The following is a 20,868-nucleotide window of genomic DNA, read 5'->3' as shown; positions in this document are numbered from 1 at the left end:
ACGAATATTTGGTTTCCCAGTGCATATAAAAGTTATATATATGCTATACTGTAGTCTGTTAAGTGTGCAATAGCATTATTTCTAAAAAAGGGAGACAAACAACAATGTACATACCTTAATTAAAAAGTAATGCTGTTGGAAAAATGGCTCTGATAGACTTCCTTGATGCAGGATTGCCACAAACCTTCAATTTGTAAAAAAAAAAAAAGGCAATATCTGCAAAGCGTGGTAAAGCAAAGAGCAATAAAACAAGGTATAACTGTATCAGGCAATGGAGTTCAGCCTTTATAATTTGGGCAATAGGAAGCCATTGAAGGTTTTTGAGCAGGAAAGTGGTGAGCTCATGACCATGCTTTCAGAACTCAGCAACCAGGTGTGACATGTATTAGAAGAGAGAGGAATGTGATTGTAACAGCTGCCGTTTCCTGAGTGCTAATGTATTAGTCCACTTGTATGGTGAGAGTAACAAGGTAAAGGTGGTGGTGAGAACTGAGAGTAACAAGGTAAAGGTGGTGGTGAGAACTGAGAAAGAACAGATATGAGATATTGGGGTAGTTAGAGTTTACTGAATTTGATGGGTGTTGCATATGGAAGGCAAGGAGGGGCTCTCTGGCTTGGGTGAGTAGGCAGATAAAAGTAAGGGCCTAGCAAGTTTGGGGGGAGAAACTCTGTGTTTATTTGTTGACGCAGGGAATTTAATGTAGTGAGACAATTGGGCAGTGATGTCCAGGAGGCAGCTAGGAATGTGGGCCTTGGGAGAAAAGCTCAGGACTGGAAAGATTTTCAGATGACCTGCAAAGTTATACCAGTAGATGGAGAAACAGAAGACTGGATTAAATTACCAAGGGAGAGTAGAAAGAGTGGCAAAAGATGACCAAGGGTGAGTCCTTGGGGTACACTCATATTGGGGAAAGGGTGACAATGACTCTGCATCATAACCAATTCATCAGATTTCACTATCACCTGATAGCCTGTGGACAGGAGCAGAGAAATTAGACAGTGTGTCCTATCCAGAGTAGGGATCAGCAGTATTGGCTGCCTAGGGAGGGCAGTGGTGATGGAACCAGGGGTGCTGGTCAAAGCCTTGCTAGAATGTCTCCCTATGGATCTCAGGCTTAGAAAGGTTGTCCAGTCTTGGTTTTATAGGGGTTCCATAACAAAGTACCACAAACTGGGTGGTTTAAAACAAAAGAAATTTATACTCCTCCAGTTCTGGAGGTTAGAAGTCCAAAATCAGGGTGTTTGCAAGGTTGGTTCCTTCTGAGGACTGTGTAGAAGAATCTGTTTCATGCCACTTTCCAAGCTTCTGGCGTTCCAAGCTTCTGGCATTCCTAGGTGTTCCTTGGCTTGTAGATGCATCTCTCCAGTCTCTGTCTCCATTGTCACATAGCATTCTCCATGTATCTCTGTGCCTTCACATGGCCTTCTTCTTATAAGGATAAGGACACCAGTCATGTTGGATTAATGACCTTATCTTAACTGATTATATCTGCAATGACCCTATTTATGGATAAGGACACATTCTGAGGTACTAAGGGTTAAGACTTCCACATTCCTTTTGGGGAGGATACAATTCAACCAATAAAAGTCCTGATAGCAAGAAAGAAAGTAGTGTAGGTAGGGGGAGGAGGAGAGAAATGGGGGCTGGTCAGTGTGGTAGAGATGCAGGTGGAATTTTTGAACACTAGAGAACAGTGGAAGTGCTTTTCGCCACAAATGAGTCTGAGTTTGAGATGACTGTATTGGTTTATACACATTTAATTACACCTCTAGCTTTAGAATATTTTTTTTCCATCAGGAATTGACTTGGATCTGTAAGTTGGGTGCTTTCCTAAAGCTCCAGCATAGATGGACCCAGCCCTCTGCAGAGACTTGGAATGATAATCTGGTTGCAAGTGGGAGGCTAGGGGATTTGCCCTAAGCCATGTTTTATGGCAAGCCCATCATATTTATATGGTTTGTTGTTATTTGGGGTGACCTGGGGTTAGGGGAGCTGTTGGAAGTAAGGGGAGCCAGACTCCCAACCAACCTTTGGACGTTCACTGATCTCTAGTTTATTCTTTCATCCTGCTGACCTTTCCAGATGTATTGTAACTGTAGTAACCCTAATGTGTTAGTTGAAAATGGAACCAAGACGACATGATTTCCATGCTCTCAGACTCACTTTCTGGCTCCTGCTCATCAGCAGGGAGGGCAGTGTGTGAGTTAACTTTTCTAGTATGGTAGTTCAAGCATTTGGGGGCAGCCTTTAGCAGCAGCGGTCTTACATAATGATGACACAGGCTTTTGCTGCCCTTGGAACAGTGAATAAGAAACTGCACACAACATAACACGACCTGTGTTACAACACAGATTTTGCAACTCACACAAACAGCAAGGTACACATTAAGTACAGTAGAATGGTTGCTTGTAGGCCAAAGGAGGAGGGTGGGGGGAGACCCAAATAAAGTGAGATGACTGATTGATAAAACAAGAGGGGGGCATTGCAGAGACTGATAAGGAGAGGGTACTATAGACTAAGGAGTGTGATTAATACAACCTCCTGCGTCAGAAGTTTTAAAAAACAAAAAACAGCCAGAATATCTGGGTCGGAACTGCAAATCCACTGTCCACTAGCTTTTGGAAGTTAGCTAACCTTTCTATCCCTCAGCTCATCATCTGTAAAATGAGATAGTATTAGTACCTACCTCATGAGATCGTTGTGACAATGAAATGAATCTGAACGTATAAAGTGCTTAGAAGAGCACCTGGCACCTAGTGAACACTCAACCAGAGGATTGAGTGAATTAAGTAAAATAATCCATATAAAATGCGTAGCACAGCACCTGGCCCATAGTGTTCAATCCACGTTAGTTAACTGCTGTTGTCATAGGCATCATCGTCATCACCACCATCATTTCTTTACATGGCCAACACCATGCCTGAAATGAGAGAGAGAGAGAGAGCTGGAGACTGTTTTGCACCATTGAAAGACAATGCTTTCTACTATGCTAATTCCACCTTCATCATTCCTTTTGTGAAATCTTGGGCAAGTCGCTTCACTTCTTGCAGTATTGGTTTCCCCAAGTGAGCCTCGTACACCTGTCGTCAGCATTAAATCTCACTCTTGGCACATCACTCCCTTGGAAGCTCTAGTGCTGGAACCCCGCACTTAGTTGTATTAGTTGCTGTGACAGGACCCAAAGCAAAGGCAGGGGCCTGATCCTCAGGGAAGTCACATTGGTCCTTGTGAAATTGCCTGACCCCTTAGGCATGTCACACCCTCTAACACAAGCCCTATCAGTGTAGCCTTACTTGAACCCCAAATATGGGGTCATTGGGAACTATTGGTGCCTCATGGAAGCAGAGGCCCACCCAAGATGGGATAATCTGGGTTACCCATCGTTGTCTCAGGGATTCTACTCGTCTTGTTCTGACCTTTTATTTTCTGTTTTGTGTCAGAGTTACCAAGGACTTGCTTTGTCAGTTGTTGTACTGATTCACAGCTCTTCTCTCATTTAGTCCTCATAACAGCCCTGTGAGGAAAGAACTGTTACTCTCATCACTTTGTGAATGAGGAAACTGAGGCACAGGGAGGCAGAGTCATTTGCCCCAGGTTATACAACTAGTAAGTGGCTGAACCAGTGGCTGAACGCTTGCAGCTTGGCAGCAGAACCTTTGCTACTACACCACCCCTTGGAAGTTCCCAGGGAGTTTGGCAGTTTGGATCCAAAGGGAAATTGGACGAAATCTTGATGCGACAATTTCACCTTAATGAATTTATCTGATAGGTCTGTTTGACTGGCTGTTTGAATGCTTATAATGGCAAAAACAAACAAACAGGAAAACAGCTAAACATCCATTTATAGAAGACTGTTTAAGTAATTTACGCTACATAGTTGCAGTGGGATGATGCAGACTCATGAAAAAGAATAATGTAGATTTATATGCATTAATATGAAACTATCCCCAAGATGTAGTCCTAAGTGAAAAAAAAAGCTTGCACAAGTATGTATATTAAAAAAAGATTGCAGGGACTTCCCTGGTGGTCCAGTGGTTAAGAATCTGCCTTCCAATGCAGGGGATGCGGGTTCAATCCCTGGTCGGAACTAAGATCCCACATGCTGTGGGGCAATTAAGCCCGTGCACTCTAGAGCCCTGCGCCACAACTAGAGAGCCAGCGTGCTGCAACCAAGATCCCACATGGTGCAACGAAGACCCAATGCAGCCAAATAAATATTTTTAAAAATTGCAGGGCTTCCCTGGTGGCTCAGTGGTTGAGAGTCCGCCTGCCGATGCAGGGGACACGGGTTCGTGCCCCGGTCCGGGAGGATCCCACATACCGCGGAGCGGCTGGGTCCGTGAGCCATGGCCGCTGAGCCTGCGCGTCCGGAGCCTGTGCTCCACAACGGGAGAGGCCACAACCGTGAGAGGCCCGCGTACCACACAACACACACAAATTGCAAAAGGAATGTATATAACACGCTATCATTAATACTTTATTTATTTATTTATTTATTTTTGTCTGCGTTGGGTCTTCGTTGCGGCACGTGGGCTTTCTGTAGTTGTGGCGAGTGGGAGCTACTCTCGTTGCAGTGCACGGGCTTCTCATTGCAGTGGCTTCTCTTGTTGCTAAGCATGGGCTCTAGGCGCATGGGCTTAAGTAGTTGTAGCACGTGGGCTTCAGTAGTTGTGGCTCACTGGCTCTAGAGCGCAGGTGCAGTAGTTGTGGCGCACGGACTTAGTTGCTCCGTGGCACGTGGGATCTTCCCAGCCCAGGGCTCGAAACTGTGTACCCTGCATTGGCAGGCAGATTCTTAACCATTGTGCCACCAGGGAAGCCCTCTATCATTAATACTTTTAAAAAAGAGGTGGACACACACACATACTTACTTGTAGTTTTAGCTAAAAAAAAAATGCCCCTAGGGCTTCCCTGGTGGCGCAGTGGTTGAGAGTCCACCTGCCGATGCGGGAAACACGGGTTCGTGCCCCGGTCTGGGAGGATCCCACATGCCACGGAGCGGCTGGGCCCGTGAGCCATGGCCGCTGAGCCTGCGGGTCCGGAGCCTGTGCTCCGCGGCGGGAGAGGCCACAGCAGTGAGAGGCCCGCGTATCGCAAAAAAAAAAAACAAAACATGCCCCTAGAGGCATATGTAAGAAACTGGAACTAGTGCTTATCTCTGTGGGCAGAATTGGAGGATTAGAGATCTTCTGGGGGAGGCAAAATTACTTCTCATCCTTTTGTACGATTATGTATTTTAAATCATAAATGTTTATTTCCTTTTCAAAAATTATTTTAAAAGAGAACGGGCAAGAAAAGAAGAAAGACTCGTGGGAGGTATGGAGGTTTCAGCCCCTTCTCCGATGTTCCTGTTCACTCCTGGGTTTCTGGGGGAAAATGGTTTAGCATTGCATGCTAGCATTGTTTGAGTGCTTACTTTGTGGCCACTTTTGCACTAAGGGCTTGATATGCTTTGTCTCACTTAAACCTCACAACTACCTACAAGGCCATTTTATTTCACCTCTTTCTTATAGAGATTGCTCACAAGCAGACCTTAGTTGGGAGTGCAACCCGAGCGGATTCTCCAGAGGTAATAAACATCTAGAATAGGCCTCCCTGCCACTAGCCCATGCCCATTCCATTCAGTTGTTAAGGATGTTGAAGGTCTCTTAGAACAGTGGTTCTCAAAATGTGGTCTCCAAATGGCAGCATAATTATCACTGGGAACTTGTTAGAAATGCAAATTCTCAGACTACACCCCAGGCCTACTGAATCGCAAATTCTGCGGGCGTGACCCAGTGGATATGTTTTAACAAGCCCTCCAGCTGATTCTGATATATGTTTAATATTTAGAACCACAGTCCTAGCCCAATGGACTCACCTGGGAAACATTAAAAATACCAGTGCCTGAGCCTTACCTCACCCCAGAGATTCTGATCTAATTGGTTTGGGATGTGGCCTGGGCATGAGTTTTTCAATGCTCCCCAGGTGATTGAAACCACTGTGACCTAGACCTTTGGAAGCAGTCCCCTGCATCTGGGAATGGCTAATGGCACAGTTAGAGCGTAAAATCAAGCTGCAGAGACTAATAAATATGTAGGAGCATCACAACTTTCCAATTTTAAGTCCTGTCCCCTTCCCCAAACCCTGCACCTAACCCAGGAGGCAGAGCCATGGGCGGGCAATGCTCTTTGGCTAAACAGGTATGAACTTATTAGTTTGAGCCCTTTAGTAGTGTTACTTACTTTTTTTTTTTTTTTCGATACGCGGGCCTCTCACTGTTGTGGCCTCTTCCGCTGCGGAGCACAGGCTCTGTACGCACAGGCTCAGCGGCCATGGCTTACAGGCCCAGCTGCTCCGTGGCATGTGGGATCTTCCCGGACCGGGGCACGAACCCGTGTCCCCTGCATTGGCAGGCGGGCTCTCAACCACTGCGCCACCAGGGAAGCCCGAGTGTTACTTACTTTAAGCCTACAAATTCAGTCTTTAGTGAACACTGAGAAGAGGCAGGAGAGAAAATATCAAATTATCCACAAAATAATTTAATAGGGGAAATGAGATCTGTAAATGGCACAGTAAAAACCTAATTTTACCAGCTCACCATTTCTTGTACTTAAATATTTTGTACTGAAGATCACATCATATCACATCTCCAACAAAAGAGGGGTTCAATCAGCATTTTGTCTAGTCAGTGAATCCACTAATCAATAAATGAATGAATGGATGTCACTGAAGGAGAAGCTGATTCTGTCTTTGGCATCCACAGCCCAACTTACTACCAATGCCGTTCTTGGAGTGGAGCGTGGGGAATAAAAATCCATTGACAATAAATGTGCTAAAATCAGGTGCTAGAGCTGAATGTCACCCTAAGGGGACTGTAAACCCCAATGGGAGTGGGAAGGGTGAAGCAGGTGGCAGTCAAATATTCCCAGGTTTCCTCCCTGGAATATAGTAGGATGGCACTTCCCCAACCCCTTGGAGTTCTCTGTGGCCGTGTGACTTGCTTGGGTCACTGAAATAAGCAGAAGTGTTGTGTTTTGCTTCTACACAAAAGCTTTAAGAGCCAGTGTGTGATTTGTCCTACCTCTCCGTAGGCTGACCAACCTTCCTGGTTGCCTGAGATTAAGGAATTTTCCAACATGTGGGATTTAAAGCGCTAAAATTGGGCCACCTCTAGGGATTAATGTTTCAAGTAGTGATCATTCCATAAGCTTGGGTCCAGGAATGAGGGCAATTCATTAGACAAGACTCAGAGCATTGAAATAACTTGCCGGGGGACGCACTGCTAGTAAGATTGGAGATGGGTTCCAGGCCATGTCTGTCTGACTTCAGAGACCACAGTCATGCAACACTCCACCTGGGTGTAGGTAGTCTTTATTACAGGTATCTTTTTAAATTTTGTTTTCAACTGTTGAGACTCTGGTCGACAAAGGTAGGTGAGAACACCAACTTTCTCAAATTCATTGAATGACACTCAATCCACAAACAGGTGTCCTGGGCTACACAAAGATGAAGAAATGCTACTATGATTTCTTCCCTCAAGAACTATATAATGTAGAAGGGAGATAGACATGTACATAGCTCCCTGTATCACAAGACAAGCTGATAGATATTATTAAAACATTTTGTATACCTTTCTGTATTTAGAAAATTTACCACAACAAGCACATATTAGTTTTTTTAAAAGCATTTATTTTAGAAAGCAACAATGAAAAACAGCTAAAGTATCTTTACCCTTCAGGTTACCAATTCTCAGCACATCAGTAATAATAACAATAATAATAATACCTAGAGAAAGTATATTAATGCTTTCTTTTTCTGAAGGTCAGTACCATTTATTCAAAGATGATGGTACAGTTGCACTTACCTGGCTTCAGTAGGATAGCAGCATTGAGATTTCATTCTATTATGCTGACAAATTTCCCATTGTATTCATGGTTCCTCTTTCACCCTGTGTGACCAATGGCCCAAGTATGCATGCCCACTGGGCAGGATTCTCTGCTATGGATCAAAGACAGCTAACTGGTCCAAAGGAGGGTAGTCTTTGTTAAGGAATGAAGGAACCAACCCTCCCTAAAGATCCTTCCCACTGGTCAAAGGCATTAGAATAAAACCTTATCCAGAGAGGGCGTGGTGGTGAGCGGACCTGAGGCAGAGGAAATTTGAAGCCCAGGACCTTCCAAGATAACTGGGCTCTCTTGCCAGTCCTGGACAAAGAGAGTACGGTTTCTGGAGAAAGCATGACTGTCCTGCTGTCTGCGGTTGGACAGCCTCCCGGGCTGCAGGGAAATTTTGGTCTCCGAGTACAGTCAATAGTACCACCTGCTTTGGTGACTTGAGCAGGAGTTAAGCAGCAAATGTGTGTATGTTGGAACTGTTTGGGGAATGGCGGTGACAATAAGCAAACAAACAAAACCTACTGCTTTGAGATGTTTTGTAACAGCTGTGCTCCCTACAGAATGGGTTTCCTCATTGCCTGGATCCAAGAGCATCTTCTGGGTCCTCCCTGTTCGAATGCTGAGTGTCCATGGAGAAGATGAGCCGAGGAGGGAGGGGGTGCTGTCTCCCAGCTAAGACCGGGCAACAGTCATGCAGGTAAAATCTCAGCAGCTATGGTGAGGTGGTGCAGAGGGCCTGGGGTCTGTCAACTCCAGGTGAGAGATTTCCCCCAGGTCTATTGGTGAATGTGCTTCCTCTGAGCAAGCCATAGACAGGAATGTCATTGTAACTTGTGCTTGTGACATCTTTGCCCAAGAACAGCACAGATTGAATCTTATGTTCTTTTTTTTTTTTTCGGTACGCGGGCCTCTCACTGTTGTGGCCTCTCCCGTTGCGGAGCACAGGCTCCGGACGCACAGGCTCAGCGGCCATGACTCTCGGGCCCAGCCCCTCCGCGGCATGTGGGATCTTCCCGGACCGGGGCACTAACCCGTGTCCCCTGCATCGGCAGGTGGACTCTCAACCACTGCGCCCCCAGGGAAGCCCTGAATTTTATGTTCTTTATAATATGGAAGGAAATATATAGACTTGCCACTTCTTCATGCCTTGAGACATCTCATAATATATGTTATACGTGATATGTGTATATATATAATAATCATTATATTATTATCCTATTATTCTAGTACTATGCCAGTCAGGAGAGGCTAGATAGGCTGCATTAACACATAACCCCCAAATATTATTGACTTAACATGATAAAAGTTTACATCTTACACCACAATTCAGTGTAGGTAGGGGGCTCTCCTGGGTGACTCCTTTAAGTGGTGACTTTGGGATTCAGGCTCCTTTCATCTTAAAATGCCATCAGCTTGGGAATTCCCTGGTGGTCCCGTGGTTGAGACTCCGTGCTCCCAATGCAGAGAGCATGGGTTTGATCCCTTGTCGGAGAACTAAGATCCCGCATGCCGCATGGTGCGGCCTAAAAAACAAACAAAACGAACAAACAAAAAATGCTTCAACATTTGGCCTCAACAGTTGCCACCAAGGGAGAAAGGAGTACGTTAAAGTCTGTGGCTACGTCCACTACTTCTGCCACATCCCACTGGCAGAACCCAATCACAGGGTCCCATCCTAACTGCAAGGGAGCCAGGAAATGTTGTCTTTTGTGTGCCAGGAAGAGAAAACGAAATTGATGGGTGTCTCGCCAATCTTTCCTGCAAGTTTCTCCAAGGTGAGTTATTATGTAGTATTTTTCTTCTAATTATGCTTTGCATTTGATACCATTTAGGCTGCCTCCTTGCTTTGCACTGTATTCTGTGACATCCACGTGCAACATCCCATTCCTCACAACAGCGCTGTGAGTTGTCAGGACGGATTTAATAGGGGAAATGATTGAGGACCTCGAGACCCAGAGTAGTCACATGACTTGTCCGAAGTCACACACTACGGTGACAGAGCTCTCTCTTAGGTTGGCAGAGTCTCTCCACTGCACCACCCTGTCTACCCCAGAAGCTCAGATCCAAGTGTGCAAGAAATATATTTTTATTCTACTATAAATCAACCTAATTTATCTTTTAAGCCCCTGCTCTCTCTTGGAAGGTGTCAGCAATGAGTCCCATCATTTTAATATCTCTCTGCCTTCGAGGGCATGTCTGGGTTTGGGGTGGGACATGGCAGGGTTGCAGGGGTTAGTGCCAAGGTACTGGGGGATCCATGTGCTCCTTAAGTCAACTCTTTGAGAAGGCACCAACCCAGATGACTACAGTTTCTTCTAGTCTCCCCACTGATAGTGATGCATCTGTGCCTCCTTCCTGCCCACACGGCCCATGTGTGTCCAGCAGCTCCCTGCTACTTTGGGGCCACTCCAGGGTCCGGGAAGCTTCGTAGGCCCACACCCCACAGCCATTCTTCTCTCCAGGCTTGTGCCTTTCCGAGGAAGGAGGGGAGGGGAGGAGGGAAGGACGCACTCAGGCCTTTGCTCTCCCATTTTTCATCCATCTCTCCTCCCACCCCAGTGAGAGGAAGTGTTTCCTCATCTTCCAGGGAAAACCCACTCTCCCCAAACCTTTTTCCTCCGAATAACTTTGGCTATACACCAAATCCTCTCCAGTCCTCTGAGGGCATTTATAACACAAAACGCAACTCAGAGAAGTTTCTTGTCCTTGTTTTGCTTTTTATCCTGTCCCATCATTCCCCTACCTTGAGGCAATGAAACAAGGGCCTGCTGTCCAAGGCATGGAGTTGGGGACGGGGAATACCAAGAAACAAACCATTTCTCAATCACATGTGTATCACATGTAACTTCAGCAGGTCCTGGTGGAGTGAAGTCTCTGTGTCATTTTCCTGCAACTAACAGTGAGGGGAAGAGGCATTGATGGAAGTTATTATATTTGGGAACTAGCACGTTAGACCCCTTCCTGCCTGATTGGTCTTTAAATGTACACTTCCCCCTCCTCCACCTTGTCCCCTATGGCTCCACCTGCAAAGGATTGATCTGGCAATCTTGGTGATCACGTTTTCACTTAAGAACTGAGGACCTGGTCTTCTCAGAGGAAAACCCACAGCTGGGAAAGCCTGTCTATAGATGATTCCTAGTCTTCTAAATGTGGAAAAGGGGATTTGTTTCTCTGTGTGTTTAAATGTTTATCACTTCCCCTACCTCAGCTATGAGCATGCACCATAGAGGTAATCTGTTCCCAGGAGGACATGTCACTGTACATGTCATCCATAGTGATGATGGGAAAAGGAAGCATTAGGACAACTTAAGTGGAAAGATCACTTGTAAGAGCTGCAGAAGTCAGACCAACTGACAGGCAAAGAAATGCTGCCTTAAAGCAAAGCATCATGTAAAAACAAAAATCTGACTTGTACCAAATCCTATTTGCAAAGTGGATTTTAGAATAATTTCAAAACACACTAGGCTTTCAAAAGATGTTTGTTTTAGAGTGCAACTGGCCTCTGGTCAAAAACTGAAGTTTCGGTAATGCACAGTAACAATTGTTGTATAATTACTGGCCACAAAATACCAGGTGCCCAACCAAGCCTTTTCTACCCATTTAAGAGAGCCACGCCAAGCAAAAATGCCCTGCCTAGCCATACCCAGAAGTTCCAAAGCTCAACCTTTGTCACCAGGAAGGACAAAGGAATTAACTCACAGAGCAAAGCCATTATAAGGCACAACCAGGTGTTCTGTTGTAAACACCTTTTGTTAATACATGTTGAGAGTTGAACTTCCTCACATTTAAAGGAGGCCTGCTTGAGAGAGAATTTAAACCAAACCAGGCCCAAAGTTGTTTTCTTTTTTAGATGTGTGACATCATAACTATGGGGTCTACAGAGTAGGGAAGCGCTGGCTTTGGAATCCAAAGTCTCCCCCAGCTATCCTTTGACCTAAGGATTGTAGTGTTCCCTGTTCTTGTGTGAACAGATTGCTTTAGCATCAAGGGAATGAACTCGAAGAGAACAGACAAAACGCAGGAGTGTTACAGGGAAGAAACATACTAAGAGACCTAAAGATGCACTTCTTCATTATATGTAAGGAAGCTATTTCCTAGATTCCTGGAGCTATAAAAAGCCAAGTGAATTTGCTTAAGTTAATAAATTTTATTGAATTATGATGATAATACCACAGCAAAATGTTTTGTTTCCTCTCTTTATTGCTTCCTGTTAGTTACTAAGAAATCCAGTGTAACTTTTTTGTACTCTCTCTCATTTGTTTTGCATGGGCTTCCCAATGTGTGTGTTTGTGTGCCTATATAATTGATAAGATGGATGCGTGTGTGTGGTTGCTACAAACACAGATGTAAGGCTAAAGGTGGGGCCCAGTTTTGTTACAGCAAAACCCCATCATAAAAGCCCTTTGCCAGGTATTGGAACTGATTGTTCTGGACTGAGAGGAAAAGGCAAAATCTTCAGTTCTCAGAATGACCTGAAAAGTCTGTGGTATGAACCTTATTCTTCTTTCCTAACCCTGGGATTAGAATGAAGGTCCACATTCAGCTAAGATGACAAATCTGCTTTGGTTTGTCAGTGTCACATGTCCCAGAAACAGTCTGGGTCCCCCTGGGTTCAGCTGATGGACCCCGAGTTCTTCTTCACCAATAGCGGCAGAGGCTGAGGCGGTGGCAGCGGTAGAGTGGACATCACTGAGCAGGGGGTGTGAGCCAGGGGCTATCTGAGCACCTCCCTGTCTTCTCTCTGCATCCCCTCCAGGTTGGTGCTGATCTGCATTTCACACATGAGGAAACCAAGGAAAAGAGATAAGTTATTAACCTGAGCCATGTGGAATTCCTGTTTTTGCAGGTCAGAAAAGTCTAATATCAGCAAGTTCGTATGATTCAACCTAATATTTGCCCAGTTAGTAGGTTGTGATTCCAGAGTTTGAACTCTTACCTACCCCCAAAATGGTAGCTGCATATCTGTATTTCAGATGGCAGGCTAGGGCTCTGAGCAAATGCATTCAAAAATAAATAAACAGGGCTTCCCTGGTGGCGCAGTGGTTGAGAGTCCGCCTTCCAATGCAGGGGACACAGGTTCGTGCCCCGGTCCGGGAAGATCCCACATGCCGCGGAGCGGCTGGGCCCGTGAGCCATGGCCGCTGAGCCTGCACGTCCGGAGCCTGTGCTCCGCAACGAGAGAGGCCACAACAGTGAGAGGCCCGCGTACCACAAAAAATAAATAAATAAATAAACAGTGCTATCAGTAGATGACTTCCTTTCTTCTCCAGTCTGAGGTTTCAACTACTGACTTTATTCACGTCATAGTGTGAAAGTTGGCTGGAGCCAGACAAGACTGCCCTGCCTGTGGCTATTGTTTTTGCTGTGAAGCTGAAACCAGCCCATCAAACCAGCTCTGTCAGGCTGGCTGCCTCCCAGCCTGCCTGCCTAAATGTATCTTCCTCTCAGGATGGCACAGAGACATACACCCCATCTCCCCAGCTGAACTACCACCGCTGGAACCACTCACCTGTGACCACATGCCTTCCTCCTAGAACCATTGTTAAACTCCTCTCAACCTCCCCTGTTAACACACTGATGATTAGTTTATCATCAGATTACGTGAGCTCGGGGCTTGGATCAAGTGAATTTGGTTTGGAGCTGACGGGTAAGGTCAGGAGCGTGAGGGTGAATCATAGACTATTAGATGCAGCAGGAACGTTAGAAGCTGTGTTGGCCGATCCCAGCATTTTACAGCCGTAGAAACTGATGTACAGGTGCCAAAGCTTTGGTGTCTTGATTGTGGAATGACCACATTTTGCCTGGGACCGAAGGGTTTCCTGGAGTGTGAGACTTGCAGTGCTCAAACTGGGAAAGTCCTGGACAAACCAGGACGAGTTGACCACTCTCCTTGCTTGGGAGCCCCAAACTCTTCTGATTCTCTGGGCAAGTCAGATTTGCGCAAGCCCTGACAGCAAAGGCCCCACGGCTGCTTGGTACAGCTCAAAAACCCCAGGTGGAGAAATGACAGCAACACAAACTTACACGGCACAGTTTAACCCCGGCTCGCTCCCCTGAATGGCCAGTATCGAGGCGTGAACTTGGATGCCACATGGAAGCAGCCATGTGAGGTAAGGTTGTGTCTGCCTCATGGCTGACTGAACTCTTAGCCTCTTGGGCCAACTGCATTTGGGAAAGCTGGGTGGATTGAGTCAGTCTCAGAAGATAAGACTGTGGTCTGCTTTATTGACTTCATAGAGAGGGCCACTGGGTCTGCCTCAGCCATGCAGTTCACAGAGCCTGCTAGGAGAGGGCCGCTCTGTCTTGTCTGTGCTCCATGTGGCTGCGTGGAGGGTGGAATGGAGAAGTGGTCAGGCAGGGAGAAGGGTCAGCAGGGTGCCCCGTGCTACCATCGCTTCCTCTTTCAGAAGTTTTGTCATTCAGAGGTTTTGAATCCTGCAGTAGGCAGTTATTCTTGGCTAACTTTGGACTTTTTCCTTAAATGTCAGGCATCTAATTTTTAAATATTTCTTGGTTTTACTTCTCCTCCTGGCCTATTTTGCCCCCAGCCCTTGGTTGCTTGGTAGCTGTTTCCTTCACCAGGCCTCCTGCTTTCTGTTCTGCTGGGATGCAGCCCCTAGCTCATGCCCTGCACCTGGGGATGAGTGTGTGGGGATGAGACGAGAAGGAGAGGGGGAAGCAAGAAAGGAATAATGCAAGGATCCCAGTCAGGCAAATTGTCAGATGGTACACGTTCACTTCACCATTCTCTTTCCTGTGGGCATTCCCTTAAGCTATGCCTGGACACCCCTGCCCCCATCCCTATTCCCACACACACCTGCTGAGATCTACTTTTTTCATGCCCCACACTTGTTCTCGACCACCACTGAAATGTCTTAGTGCCGAAATAACATTTACAAATTTACTGATCAGAAAAACTCGTCACTGTTAATGGGAGTTAACGTCAGAGGCCAAGGCCTCAAAAGTGAATCCTAACTATGACCTGTGTAATTAATACCCCTCTCAGGTTGTCTTAACACTTTAGTGAACCTGATGCCAGTGGAGGGATTTTGAAATTGGGGGAGGGGATGGGAAGCATAGTGAAGGATTATTTGTGACAAGGGTTGCCAGATTTAGCGGAGAAAAATTGGACACCCAGTTGAGTCTGAATTTCACATAAAAAATATGTTTTTTATAATTTAGTATAAGGATGTCCCTTGCAATATTCGTGATATACTAAAAATTATTCATTGTTTATCTGAAATTCAAATTTAACTGGGCATCTTGTATTTTATCTGGCAACCCTCTGACCCACAATGTCTCCCGAATATGCAGCCTTTGCAGCAGGAGGTCGGGATTGCTGCAGAATTTGGAACAGTTTCCAGATGTCTGGCAGAAGGGAAGCAAGTCCATCAGAGAGGGCATCATGTGGTACAGTCAGGTGAAATCTCTGCCCCCAGTGCCAGGCCTGTTGATGTGCAGGGGCATGTGAGGTAGGCCTGAACGGAATACCCCTGGAGCCTGGCCAAGGTGCTGGTAGAAAGGGCATGTTCTGCTGGGTCCTTCCCAGAAGATACAGTGTCTGGTTCTGGTGCTGACAACTGACCCATCTAATATCCATCACACTAGAACATTATTTTTAGATCTGGGGAAGGAGTGGCAAGGTTTTAAAAATAAGGTACTGGATATAGAGGGAAACTACATTCAAGAAGCTCAATCCTGACTGGGAAATGCAATCCCTGGGCCTGCTAACATTAGAGCTAGAAAAGGTTAGTACCAGCAGCTTTCTGTGTTAAAATGCCTAAGACTGAGACCCAACACTTTTCTTTTACTTTTTTAATAAACAAAGGTAATGCTACTAGCTTCAAGAGAATTGCTTTAGCCACCTATAATAATCTTTTTGTTTTCAATTAATGAAGAGAGTGAAATTAATCTTTTGTTTTCTTTTTGTTTTGTTATCTGTTTTTGGCTTCTGTATGGGATATACCCTGTCTGCTCTTCCAGATCTACCCTCTATCCTTCTTCTCTACCCTGCTCTGTGCTCTGGGAAGCTGACACTTAGGACTCCCTTCGTTTCTGTCTTCTATTAGGACCAGCCAATGGGAGACATCAGCAAGAGATTGGAGGTTGGAAGACAGTTAGGTCAGAAGGATAACTTTACTGTAGCTGGCATTTATTAAAATGCTAATGGTTTCAACAACTTGATAAAAAGCACTCAAAATAGGAACAGATGAATACTTCTTTAATGTGATAAAATACATCTGTATCATCCCCCCAAACCAGCATGCTGCTTGACAGGGAAATGCTAGAGGCAGGAATAAAACAGTAGTGCTTTGCTATCACCATTATTAATTAAAATTTTACTGAAGATACTAGCAATCATAATCAGACATGATAAAGACTTCAAGTATAAAAATGGGAAAGGAAGAAAAAATAGTCACTATGTACAGATGATAAGATTTTATCTCTATAAGCCCAAGAAAAATCACTATAAACAATAAGAAAGGGTTTGCAGGGCAGAAATAGATACACGCATGTAGAGAACAAACGTATGGACACCAAGGGAGGAAAGCAGCGGGGGGTGGGTGGTGGTGGGATGAATTGGGAGATTGGGATTGACATGTATACACTAATATGTATAAAGTAGATAACTAATAAGAACCTGCTGTATAAAAAAATAAATAAAATTCAAAAAACCACAAAAAAACAAAACAAAACCAAAAAAACAATAAGAGGGGGACTTCCCTGTCAGTCCTATGGTTAAGACTTCACCTTCCAATGCAAGGGTTGTGGGTTTGATCTCTGGTCAGGGAGCTAAGATCCCACATGCCTCACAGCCCAAAACACTAGAACATAAAACAACAAATTCAATAAACACTTAAAAAAAAAAAAAGAGAATTCAGTAAATTAGAAGGATGCAAAATTAGTTGATCTCTTATATGCACAAACAATAACCTATTAGAAGATAGAAGGATGAAGGATCTTATTTAAAGTAGCAACGAGAAAGAGAAAATACCTAGGAATAACTTTAACAACTATGCACAAGCCCTATATGTAGAAAACTTAAAAGGAAAAAAAGAAGACCCAAAATAGATTTTAACAGGTAGAAGACATAACTGGATAGGAAGATTAAAAATTGTTAAAATGTCACTTATCTCAAAGTTAATTTAAAATTTTAACACAATTCCAATAAAAATACTGAATTTTTTCCTTTTGAAGTTGACAAGCTAATCCTCAAATTTATATTGGAGACAGGGGTAGAATAGCCAGGAAAATTCTGAAAAGAAGAGAAATACGTACATCTGTGTGTGAGAAAAGGTAGTATGGTTAGCCTTGCCAGATATTAAAACACACTACAGAGCCTCAGTAATTAAAACAATGTGGGACTAGTCCATAAATAAACATACAGATGAATGGAACCAATGAGAATGTTCTGATACAGACCCAAGTAGATAAAGGAATTAATATATGATAAAGGTGACATTGCGGGGCTTCCCTGGTGGCACAGTTGTTAAGAATCCACCTGCCATTTCAGGGGACATGGGTTCAAGCCCTGGTCCGGGAAGATCCCACATACCACGGAGAAACTAAGCCCTTGCACCACTACTGAGCCTGCACTCTAGAGCCCGCGAGCCACAACTACTGAGCCCATGTGCCTAGAGCCTGTACTCTTCAACAAGAAAAGCCACCACTATGAGAAACCTGCACACCGCAACGAAGAGTAGCCCCTGCTCACCACAGCTAGAGAAAGCCAGTGCGCAGCAATGAAACCCAATGCAGCCAAAAATAAAATTAAAAAAAAAAAAGGTGACATTGCAAATCATCAGAGAAAAGAGTAACTATTCAATAAATGGTGTTGGTATAACTGGATAGCCATCTGGAATAAAACTGGATCCATACTTCACACTGTATAATAAATTACAAAGAAATCATATTGCAATGTAAAAAAATACTAAAATTACCAAAAGAAAATTATGGAAGAATTTCTTTATAACCTTGGAAGGTCTTTATAAATGTGACTCAAAATCCAGAAGCCATTTGAAAATTGATAAATTCAGTTATGTAAAAATGAAAAAATATCTGTGTGGTGATATATATATATATATATATGGTGATATATATATCTATATAGATCTGTATAGGTCTATATAGATCTATAGATATAATTAAACTTAAAAGATAAATGACAAACCAGGAAAAAGTATTTTCAACTTATATTACAAAGTACAAATATCCCTTATATATCGATACAAAGCACTACTATAAATAAATAAGACCAAAAAAAAATTTTTTTTGACAACTCAATAGAAAAATGAGCAATGGAAATGAATAAACAACTAAAGAGTTCTGGTGTGGGGTGGGGGGAGTTTTGCCATGCCAACAAGCTGGCTATCCTACAATTCAACTCAGTTCTGACACTATCTACCCAGAGATACCATTAGATCCCACAGGTTAAGGGTTCAGTCCAAGACTGCCCACCCTCCACTTCAAAGATCAGTAGCAAGTCCAGGTTGTCACTTGTACTTCTAAAGAAGGGCTATAGATTGGAGTTTCCAATGACACCCCTCTTTGGTTTTGATTCATTTGCTAGAGCGGCTTACAGAATTCAGAGAAATGTTTTACTTACTGGATTACCGGTTTATTATAAAAGTATATAACTCAGGAACGACCAGATGGAAGAGATGCATAGGGCAAGGTATGCGGAAAGGTTAAGGAGCTTCCAAACCCTCTCTGGGCTCACTACTCTCCCTAAATCTCCATGTGTCACCACCCCAAAAAGATCTCTGAACCTCCACCTTTGGGTTTGTAAGGAGGCTTCGTTACACAGGCATAATTGATTAAATTATTGGCCTTTGGTGATTGAACTCAATCTCCAGCCCATCTCCCCTCTCTGGAGGTGGAGAGGTGGTGGTGGGACTGAAAGTTCCAACCCTCTAATCACATCGTTGGCTCCCCTGTCAACCAGCCCTCAACCTGAGGTGCTTTCCAAAAGTTAACATAACATGAGACACATTTACTGCTCTCATCACTTAGGAAATTCCAAGGATTTTAGGAGCTCTGTGCCAGAAAACCAAATATATATTTCTTATTATAAATCTCAATATCATAACAACTCATGGAAAATTCCATAAATGTGTGAAAAGATATTCACATAAGAAATGCAAATTAAAGCTATGCTGATATATCATTTTTCACATATCAGATTTTCAAAAATCTAAAAGTTTGATTATCTTTGTATGATTGTAAATTGGAATAAGTCCATGGAGGTTAATTTGGCAAGATCAATCAATCTTATGAATGCACATATCCTTTGACCCAACAATCCCTTCTAATTGAATATATCCTATGAATAGATTTGACATATAAAATGACCTAGGTACAGGTTATTCCTTAAAGCATTACTTGTAATAGCAAGGTTGGAAATAATCCAATGACCATCAATACAAAACCTGTGAAATAAATCATGATGCACTTATATATACTAATGGAATATTATGCAGCCATGAAAAAGATAGAAATAAAAAAGGAAGATAGTGAGGATGTGCTATATATTGTACCAACATGGGAAAATCTCTAAGCTAGATTTAATGAAAACTGCAAGATGCATAGCAGTATGCACTATCTATCTGCTACATTTTGTGTGATAAAAAGAAAAATATATATGTATAAGTATTTGCTTGCCTATACATAAACTATTCTGAAATAATATCCAAGAAACCAGTAACAGTGGATTGGGAAGAGAAAAAAGGGGGAGGTCTAATGAATGTGAGATAGGGAAGGAAGAGAGACTTTTACCTTTTATAGTTTTTAAATATTTGAGTTATGAGCATATGTTACTTATTCAAATATTAATATATAAATAGTGCTTGTTAAAAAAATCAAACAATTAGAAATACATAAGGTAGGAAGTAAACATTCCCCTACTCCTAAATTTACCACTCAGAGAAAACCAGTGCCAACAATTTAGTCACTGAGAAGCAAGTAGGAAACTTTTTAAAAAGTATGTAGTAGGCAGTGAAAGCATTATTTTCTGAGTCCCTGAAATCATGCAGTTGTGACAGTGCCAAATCCACTTAGACCAAAGAAAAGCAGCTGAGATCAATATTGATCTCCTTCTGCAGGCTCACAGTGAGCCACTAGGCTTAAATAGCACATTCAATCCCATATGTAGAATTGGGACTGTAAAATATTTCTGAGTTAGGTAGCAATGTAAAAGTGAATGGTAGGGGTCATTAGCTCTAATGGACTAAGTATTATGTGGTTTTGAAATTAAGGCATTAACATTTCAGCAAATGAAAATGTTTATGCAGTCTTCAAATTCTTGGCAGTAGTACCAGAGAATTCAGCCAGCAGTGGCTCCTAAATTACAAACATAAAGAGTTGCAGAGAACATTAAGAATTATTCCTTATTTTCCACTGCCATTATTAAAAATTATTTAAAATATTTTCTATTCGGAATCTGACATTCCCTCATCACAATAAAGCAAACCTCATGTTACAGTCTCCCTCAAGATCATGTTCCTTTGACTCCGAAAATTCCTTGATGAGTAGAAAATGAATAAGTATCTATTAGCAAAAAATGTACAAAATGACATACACAGCCTCCCTATTACAATATAAATACCAAGGTCTTAGCCAAACCAGCAGTTGATATTTTTAATGCATGTGCCCTAATACAACACGACAAAAGTGTTTATACAATGCAGTCTCTTTCCTGTCATCTTCTTATAAAAGCAGGGTGTTGATGTTGGAAGAAAATTTAGAAATCAACAAGTCTATTCATGCAATCATTTATTCATTTAACAAATATTTATCAAGAGTCTCCCATATCAAGTTAAATAAAAAGCAATAGGGATAAAACAAAATAACAAAGTCTCTGGCCCTGAGGAGCTTATGTCTAAGCCAACCCCTTTATTTTCATTTTGAAGAATCTCTAGGTCTTCCAAGTTCAGACCAGTTGTTCTTTTCATTATGCCAAATATCAAGCATTTATGAGAAGAAGTAAACAAT

At 43.2% G+C, this 20,868-nt stretch overlaps 1 pseudogene; it reads left to right on the top strand.

The window, feature by feature from the left end:
- The first annotated feature begins 9,810 nt into the window (after positions 1–9,810).
- Positions 9,811–10,540, top strand: LOC136125388 (putative uncharacterized protein FLJ44553; annotated as a pseudogene).
- Positions 10,541–20,868: the final 10,328 nt, after the last annotated feature.

The sequence above is a fragment of the Phocoena phocoena genome, chromosome 7 (assembly GCF_963924675.1).
Source record: "Phocoena phocoena chromosome 7, mPhoPho1.1, whole genome shotgun sequence".
In the NCBI taxonomy this organism is placed as follows: Eukaryota; Metazoa; Chordata; class Mammalia; order Artiodactyla; family Phocoenidae; genus Phocoena; species Phocoena phocoena.
This window is presented reverse-complemented; position numbering and strand designations above follow the sequence as displayed.